The following is an 8035-nucleotide window of genomic DNA, read 5'->3' as shown; positions in this document are numbered from 1 at the left end:
GAGAAGGAAAAGGGACCAATGAAGATGGCCAAAAAGAGGGGGTCCAAAAGAGGAAGGAGGGCCCACCACCGACACCTCAATTTTTCCCCATTCAACTTGAGCCAGCTATAACACATCCATGCACCCACAGCTTCGAGGTAGGCCCTAGGTTTCGCCATGAAGCCCAGGTTGGGCAACGAGAACTAAGTGGATCGGAGACAGGTTCCCTCACACCGTCCATAGTAATCTTGGAAGGTGACTAAGCTTTCTTGTAATCTGTGTACCAAGAATGACAGAGGGGGACCTGTTGGCAAAAGCGTCCAGGCTCCTTCTAGACCCAACCGGAGAAAAATGTCTAATTGACACCCTCCTTGCATTCTTTCCTATGGCCAACTACCAAATGGCAGGGCTAGCAGATAGGGTGGTCAACTGTTCTGTATTCTGCGGGATGGTCCCGTTTTGGAGGACTCTGTTCCGCGCTGGATGGATAAAAGTCCCATCCCCTGCCCAGAGGGGAAAGCTCTAACTCGGCCCGGTCAGAGCTCCAGGGCGGTCAGGGGTGCTGCCTTGGCCACCTGCCTGGCATGAGGGTCATCCGTCCCCAAGCCCAGAGGTGGTCCCAGGGAGCCCCCGAAGGGTCCCCGTCCCTGCCCAGAGGGAAAAGCTATAAAGGCCCCCTGTCCCCTAGAGCACCAGAGCAGCCTGGGCCAAAGCTAGAGGACGGCCGGGGTGGGGTGCTGCCGCGCCCTGTCCGCGGGCACCTGCCAGTCACTTGCCATTGGGGGCCAAAGGCCCTTCCTGTCCGGGCCCATTGGAAAGCATTGCACAACCAGATGGCTCTCTTCAAGTAGGGTGGCCAACTTTCTGAAATCATTGTACAGGACATTTGCCCACAAGGCGGGGGAACTTTTCCCTCCAGGGAGGCACAGGAACCACGTCGGGGCTCCCTGCGACCGCCGCTGGGTTTGGGGACTTGGTCACACACAGTTGACACTTGCCACGGGGACCGGGAATAGCCCATGAATGCTATGGAACCCAGGGTCAGCCACTCTTAGTGGTTCTAGTACAACAGAGGAAAGGGGCCCGCCCGGGGTGCCCCTTGACACCAGCATTGTGTTTCGGCCTTGGTCACACACGGGTGACATTACCCCGAGGACGGGGCAGGCGCCACAGAGCTCCGGCTGGGCTGCACTACCTGTTTCTACCCATGCAGAGTTACGGGTACCGCAGGGTCGCTAATTCCATTACTTGCACTTGCCTTAGCTCCGCTGAGACTTTAGTCGGAAACAGAGGCCGGAATTTCCATTTCCAACGTCCGCCTGTGCGTTTGATGGAAGTTCTGCACATCATTGCTGGGGCCAGGACTTAAGGCACAGCCTCTGTGCACTAAGCCGCCATCGACAAACCAAGGCCCAAACTCTCTTCCCTGCATCGGTCCAGGTGCGGAGCAGGTGTCTACCAACTGCGCCACAGAGGCGCCCTGCGGGGAGTCACTTCCACACAGACTATTAAGCTCCCAAGTATTGGGGTCTTATGGAACCAGACCAGAGACAAATGTATGAGTCAGCCGGGCCCGCCGCCATTGGGGCCACCTGGTCCGACTGCCCCAGCCTCTCGACCAGATGGCCGGTCGGGCCCCCAACCAGATGGCCTGACGGCCAGGCCGTGCTTGCTCAGGGGCCAGGGCTTAAGCTACTACTGCCTCTGCGTGCTGAGGCTTAAGCTGCCACGCCTCTTCCCACCTGCCTCTGAAGGGCTGGGTTGAACCACTCTTCCTGCCGCCAGATGGGCCATCTGGTCTGCCAAGCTGACCAGGAAGGGAGGAGAGCACCCCCCACCTAGCCTGCACACCCCCACGGGTATGTACCTAAGATGGGTGGGAGTTTCCTGTGCGCCCCGCTGCACAGCGGGAGGAAGGATGGAGGGCCTTGCAGCACCACCAAAGCACCTTTTGACAAAAGCTTGGCTCAGAGGACGACTTTTAAAAGATCGCAGCGAGGTAGCTGCTCTGCTACTCACGAAAACCCTGACCCAGAATCAGGTAATCGACGAATGATTCAGCACCAGGTTCTCCACGGATATGCGGTGCACTACAGGCGAAAGAGGTGGCCCCCTTCTGTTCACACTCGGAGTGCCGAGGCGAGCGGCTCTATGTACCAGCCCGGAGGCCGGGTATCCTAGGCCAATCGAGGCTCCACAGCACTGCGGTACCGTTACGGTTAGGGGGATTCTGACTTAGAAGCGTTCAGTCATAATCCCACAGATGGTAGCTTTGCCCAATTGGCTCCTCAGCCAAGTACATACACCAACTGTCTGAACCCGTGGTTCTGCTCATACTGAGCAGTATTACTGCTGCAACAACACATCATCAGTAGGGTAAAATCAACCTGTCTCAGGACGGTTTAAACCCAGCTCATGTTCCCTATTAGTGGGTGAACAATCCAACGCTTGGTGAATTGTGCTTCACATCGAAGGATCAAAAAGCGACGTTGCTATGAACGCTTGGCTGCTACAAGCCAGTTATCCCTGTTGTAACTCTTCTGAAACCTCGTGCTTGAAACCCAAAAATTCAGAAGGATCCTGAGGCCCCGCTTTCACGGCCTGTATTCATACTGAAAATTGAGATCAAGCAAGCATTTGCCCTTCTGCTCCGTGGGTGGTTTCTGATCTCGCCTTAGGACACCGCCGTTATGGTTTGTCAGATGTACCGCCCTAACCAAACTCCCCACCTGACACTGTCCTTGTAGCGGGTTGCGCAAGCCGGGCACTTGGAGCCAGAAGCGAGAGTCCCATGGGGCTCGCCCCCCCGCCTCACCAGGTAAGTGAAAAAACGATAAGAGTAGTGGTATTTCTCCGGCGGCCCGAAGGCCTCCCACTTATCCTGCACCTCTCATGCCTCCTCACAATGCCAGACTAGAGTGAATCTCAACCGGGTCTTGTGTCCTCGCAGATTCTGCCAAGCCTGTTCCCTTGGCTGTGGTTTCGCTAGATAGTAGGTAGGGATAGTGGGAATTGGATTCATCCATTCATGTACGTCACCAATTAGACTATGAGGCATTTTGGCTACCTTAAGAGAGTCATAGTTACTCTGACCATTTACCCGAGCTTCGTTGGATTTGTTCACTTTGACATTCAGAGTACTGGGCAGAAATCACAATGCGTCAACACCCACCATAGGCATTATGCAATGCTTTGTTTTAATTTAACAGTCGGATTCCCCTGGTCTGCACCAGTTCTAAGTCAGCTGCTAGGCGTCGGCCGAGGCAGAATGCCGCCCCAGAAACCCAGGATGGGAACGGAGAGAGGCGACCACTGCAGCTGGAGCAATCCACAGGAAGGGCCTGGCTCACATCCAGAGTCGGCGCCGCCCCCGGGGGCTAATGGGTGAAGACGCCTCGTCCAGTCGCGGCACGCAGCCAGCCCCGCTTTGCACCCCATCCCAACTGACCCAGCCCTTCCCAAAGTTACGGATCTAACTTGCTAACTTCCCTTACCTACATTGTTCCAACATGCCAGAGGCTGTTCACCTTGGAGAACTGCTGCAAATATGGGTACGGCCCAGTGCAAGATTTACACCATCTCCCACGGATTTTCAAGGACCAGCGAGAGCTCACCAGATGCCACCGGAATCACATTGCTTTGCAAGGCTCGGGCGCCCTCTCTAGGGGGGTGAACCCATTCCAGGGTGCCCTGCCCATCACAAAGAAAACAGAACTCTCCCTGGCAATCCCGCCAGCTTCTCTGGGATTGTTGCGTTACCGCACTGGACTCCGCGAGGGGGTCTGTCTCCGCCACTCTGGGTCTGGGGATCTGAACCCCACTCCCTTTCGATCAGCTGAGGGCAACATAGGCCATCGCCCGTCCCTTCCAAACGGCGCTCAACCATTTCTTAGGACCGACTGACCCTTGTTCCAACTGCTGTTCACATAGAACCCATCTCCACTTCCGCCTTCAAAGTGCTTGTTTGAATATTTGCCACTACCACCAAGATCTGAACCTGCAGCGGCTCCAACCGGGCCCTCGACCCGGGCTTCTGTGCGCACCCATCCTACTTGTCACGGCTTAGGCCCCCGCAGCTATCAGCGCCGGCCGGGTATGGGCCAGACCCTCCAGCGCCATCCATTTTCAGGGCTAGTTGCTTCGGTGGGTTGGTTTGGTTGTTACACACTCCTTAGCGGATTCCCACTTCCATGGCCACCGTCCTGTTGTCTGTATCAACCAACACCTTTTCTGGGGTCCGATGAAGCGCCTGCATCTGGCGCCTTAACACAGTGTTCGGTTCATCCCACAGCACCAGTTCTGCTAACCAAAGGTGGCCCATTGGGCAATTGAAATCGATGCCCAGCACCACGCCAGTGAGCTGGGCTTCTTACCCATTTAAAGTTTGAGAATAGGTTAAGATCATTTCTGTCCCAAGACCTCTAATCATGCGCTTTACCAGTTAAAACTGGGGTTTCCGTGCGCCAGCAATCCTGAGGGAAACTTGATTAGTCTTGCGCCCCTATAGCCAGGTCGGATGACCGATTTTCCCGTCAGGATATGATATGGCATTCATAACGCACCTATACACAAGTGTTTTAAGGTGCGACAAGGCAAGAGAGGGGAAGAGAGGGAAGACAAAGACAGCGATCCTACTAGGCCAGGTGACATTGAGATCACGCAAGTGCAGTGGAGGGGGAAGGGGAAAAGTGCAGGAGGAAAGGGGAGGGAGCAGTGCAGCATATAGGAAACAGTCAAATAAATAAATAAAATAATAAATGTATTTAAGGACCACTATGGATATCCACCAGAGTTTCCTCTGGCTTTGCCCTGCCCAGGCCTAGTTCACCACCTTTCGGGTCCTATCACACACACTCATGCTCCACCTCCCTGACAGAGTGGGCGAGACGGGCTGGGGGTGCCCCCAACGACGGGATAATACCACAGCCGGCATGCATCGGCCCTCACCTTCATTGCAGCACAGGGTTTTGTTCGGCCCTCCGACTCACGCACGTGTTAGTCTCGTTGGTCCGTATTTCAAGACGGGTTGGGTGGGTAACCGACATCACCTTACACCCCTGGGACCCTTCGTGGGCATCCCCGTCCAGCGGCGCAACGTGTTTGGGGTGCACCGAGGACAGATCACCACAGTCGACAGTCGCATCGGGAGCCCCGTCTCCCGTTGCCGCCCTGGCGACCCCCAAGAGGTGCCGGGATGGGCATGGTAGCGGTCAATCTCCTTCGGCCCAGCAGACACAGCAAAATGGTTGTCAGGGGGCTGTAACACTCTCTGCCAGAGCAGAGAGCCATCTGCGGCCTTCCCAGCCGACTTGGAGCTGGTTGCGGTGCACTGCCACAGAGGAAATGCACCCTGCAAAGGCCGGGTATGCTCAGGTGGCAGTCCTGCAAGGGCATCCGCCGTTCCAGGCGAACAACCTGTCCACGGTGTTGAATCCTGCAGTTTCACGCCTAATTCTCTATTCAAAGTTCTTTTCAACTTTACCTTACTGTACTTGTTGGCCATCGGTCTTGTGCCCATATTTAGCCTTAGATGGAGTTTACAACCCACTTTGGGCTGCATTCTCAAGCAACCAAACTGAGAGAAGACCCGATCCCAGCGTGCCTTAGGCCGCTACCGGCCTAACACTGTCCGCTGGGTGAGACTTGATCAGAAGGACTTGAGCCCGCTGAGCGACACCAGGGAGTCAGTCTTCTGTACGCCACATTTCCCACACCTGCCGCTGAACGGGGATTCAGCACTAGGCTATTACCTCTTCACTCGCCTTTACTGAGGGAATGCTGGTTAGTTTCTTTTCCTCCGCTTAGTAATATGCTTAAATTCAGCGGGTCGCCACGTCTGATCTGAGGCTGTAGTCGGTGGAGCAGAAAGCTTGGGACAGCCGGCCTCAGGACTGCACGGGGGGTTGCCCCAGCCCCATGCCTCTGGCACTGCCGAGTGTGCGCTGTCCCGATCTGCGGCTGAAGCCCACATGGTCGCGAGGCCCACGCTCCAGGGCCAACCCACGCCTGCAGCCGTGGGACACCACAGACAGCCACACGCAGCACGGCCAGGTGCCTCGTGGTAGGGTGAAGGCCACTGCCGCCGCCACCACCATGGCGCACCGGGCACTGGTGCTCCCGAAACCCACACAATGCAGGGAAACTGGGGAGGCCGGGTGTTGCGCTCACCTGGTATCCACGGGGACGCCAGTATGCCCTGGTTGCCGGATTCCCCCCGGATGTGCCCGATTCGGGATGATGTCTGCTGTGGCAGGTGGGCCTAAAACACAGGAGGACTGGACTTAGAAACAGATTTCGTTTCCTCCTCACCAGCTCCTTGGACTCGACCTGATGCCCCCCTCCTCACCTTGTTATGATGTCTGGCGTGCTCTCCGACCTGCTTTCTGCGCAGGGGCGCGTAGTTTTCTGCGGGTTGAAGCGACCGAGTTAACTTCACTGGTGCCAACCCATTCAGGTTTCTTTAAGGAGGTAAGTCTGATTATAGCAGTCTCTGAAGGCCTTTGCTTTTCCTTCATGCTGTTAATGTCTTTCCCTGATTGTTTCCGCCTTAGGTGTGCGGAGGCTCACTGGGTGCGCTGCTTGGATCAGGCTCCTGCCGGCATTATGGACGCAGAGCGTATGAAGAATGGTAGGTTCAGCGCGAAGTGCGGCGCGCTAATGTCTTTTTGTATTCTTTATTCCTTTTCAGGTTGCGATGGTCTTTCTGGGCATGCGGAGATTTCCGGAGCGGAACCGGTCAAGAAATGTCCAGCCAGGTGAGGAGGCTATGGTACTGCTGTGATTGTTGTGAGTAACCCGTTTAACGTTGTCCTTTTTTGGCTCTCCCTCCAGGTGCTTCGTTCCGGTGCGTGAGTGATGTCCTGAAGATGCTGCCAACGGGATGGGAGACCGCAAGCAGCCGGGGTCGAAGGATGGAAAGCTGCAGGTAAGCAGGGACTGCTAATGATGTTCTTTTGTCTCCTCTGCAGGTCCACTATTCCAGGAACGCCGGGTGCTGGTCACTGAAAACGATGAACGTCACGCTGCTGGCTGCAGAATAACGCGAAGCACGTTCTGTAGCTTGGGTGTGGTTTATATAGCCTACCCCTGTAAAGAAGTCCAGGTTAAGTAGTCTGGGCTACCACACCCTAAAACACTGCACCACACAGTCTGGTTCTTCGGGACTAGACTGTGTGGGTGCCTCCATGTTGGCTGCAGGCTTACACACAAAAAGTAGTCCCCTCAAGTCCCATTCCAAATATGAGCCTGGCGCCAAAGGCGCTAGGACTGACTCCAGGAGAGTCCCTGATGATAATGTAAAGCCCTTGGGGCACCGAATGAACCCCGAGTCCTAACCCTACCTGGCATGTGACCATGCCAGTGGGTTTCTAGGTCATGGGTCGTGACACCGGGACGCGCCGGCAATGAGTCTGTGCACCAGTTCCAGGGACCCTGCGACGGTGTTGATCGGGGTCTGACCTTAGGGGGATGAAGGGAACGGGGTCCCTGCAAAAGCCTCAGCCGCGCCCCTGTGAGGAAACCCCGGGGCGATTGAATCGACCCTCAGACAGGCATAGCCCCGGGAGGAACCCGGGGCTGCAAGGTGCGTTCAAAGTGTCGAGGATCAATGAGTCCTGCAATTTACACTAATTCTCGCAGCTAGCTGCGTTTTCATGAACGCGCGAAACGGGTGATCCACCGCCAAGAGTCACAGGCAACTTTTTTGTTCCAGACCCCGGCCTGACACAGGAGGTTGGGGGGAGGCAGCGCCGCCTGTGGCGAGACAGCCCAGCGCCCCCTCTAGCTTCCCCACTTGGGAGTCTGCCGAGACCCTTGTGGTTTTAAAACAAAAATAAATCCAGGCTCTCAGCCTGGGAAGCCTGTCCGCCGCCTGCAGCAGCACAGCACTTCACACAGGAATCAAGGCAGGCCGCTCTGCTGCCAGCCCACCCGTCCCGATCCACTCATCCTTCCCCGACTCCCTCCGCTCCCCTTGTGTGGGGTTGGGGGGACAGAGAGGCAGGCCAGAGACAGCACGGGCAGGCGGGGGAAGGGTGGGACCGCTAGAGTCTTCAAA

At 56.2% G+C, this 8035-nt stretch overlaps 1 non-coding gene and 1 pseudogene across 1 annotated transcript; both read right to left on the bottom strand.

The window, feature by feature from the left end:
* Window positions 1-1933: 1933 nt before the first annotated feature.
* Window positions 1934-5829, bottom strand: LOC138481928 (28S ribosomal RNA; annotated as a pseudogene).
* A 1686-nt stretch (window positions 5830-7515) lies between these two features.
* Window positions 7516-7668, bottom strand: LOC138481908 (5.8S ribosomal RNA). The gene has a single exon (XR_011274496.1). It is a non-coding gene; the product is annotated as a 5.8S ribosomal RNA (ribosomal RNA).
* Window positions 7669-8035: the final 367 nt, after the last annotated feature.

This window comes from Ambystoma mexicanum, chromosome 5p (assembly GCF_040938575.1).
Source record: "Ambystoma mexicanum isolate Mex_15411 chromosome 5p, UKY_AmexF1_1, whole genome shotgun sequence".
Lineage (NCBI taxonomy): Eukaryota > Metazoa > Chordata > Amphibia > Caudata > Ambystomatidae > Ambystoma > Ambystoma mexicanum.
Note: the sequence above shows the minus strand (reverse complement) of the source record. Positions and strands in the feature narration are given on the sequence as shown.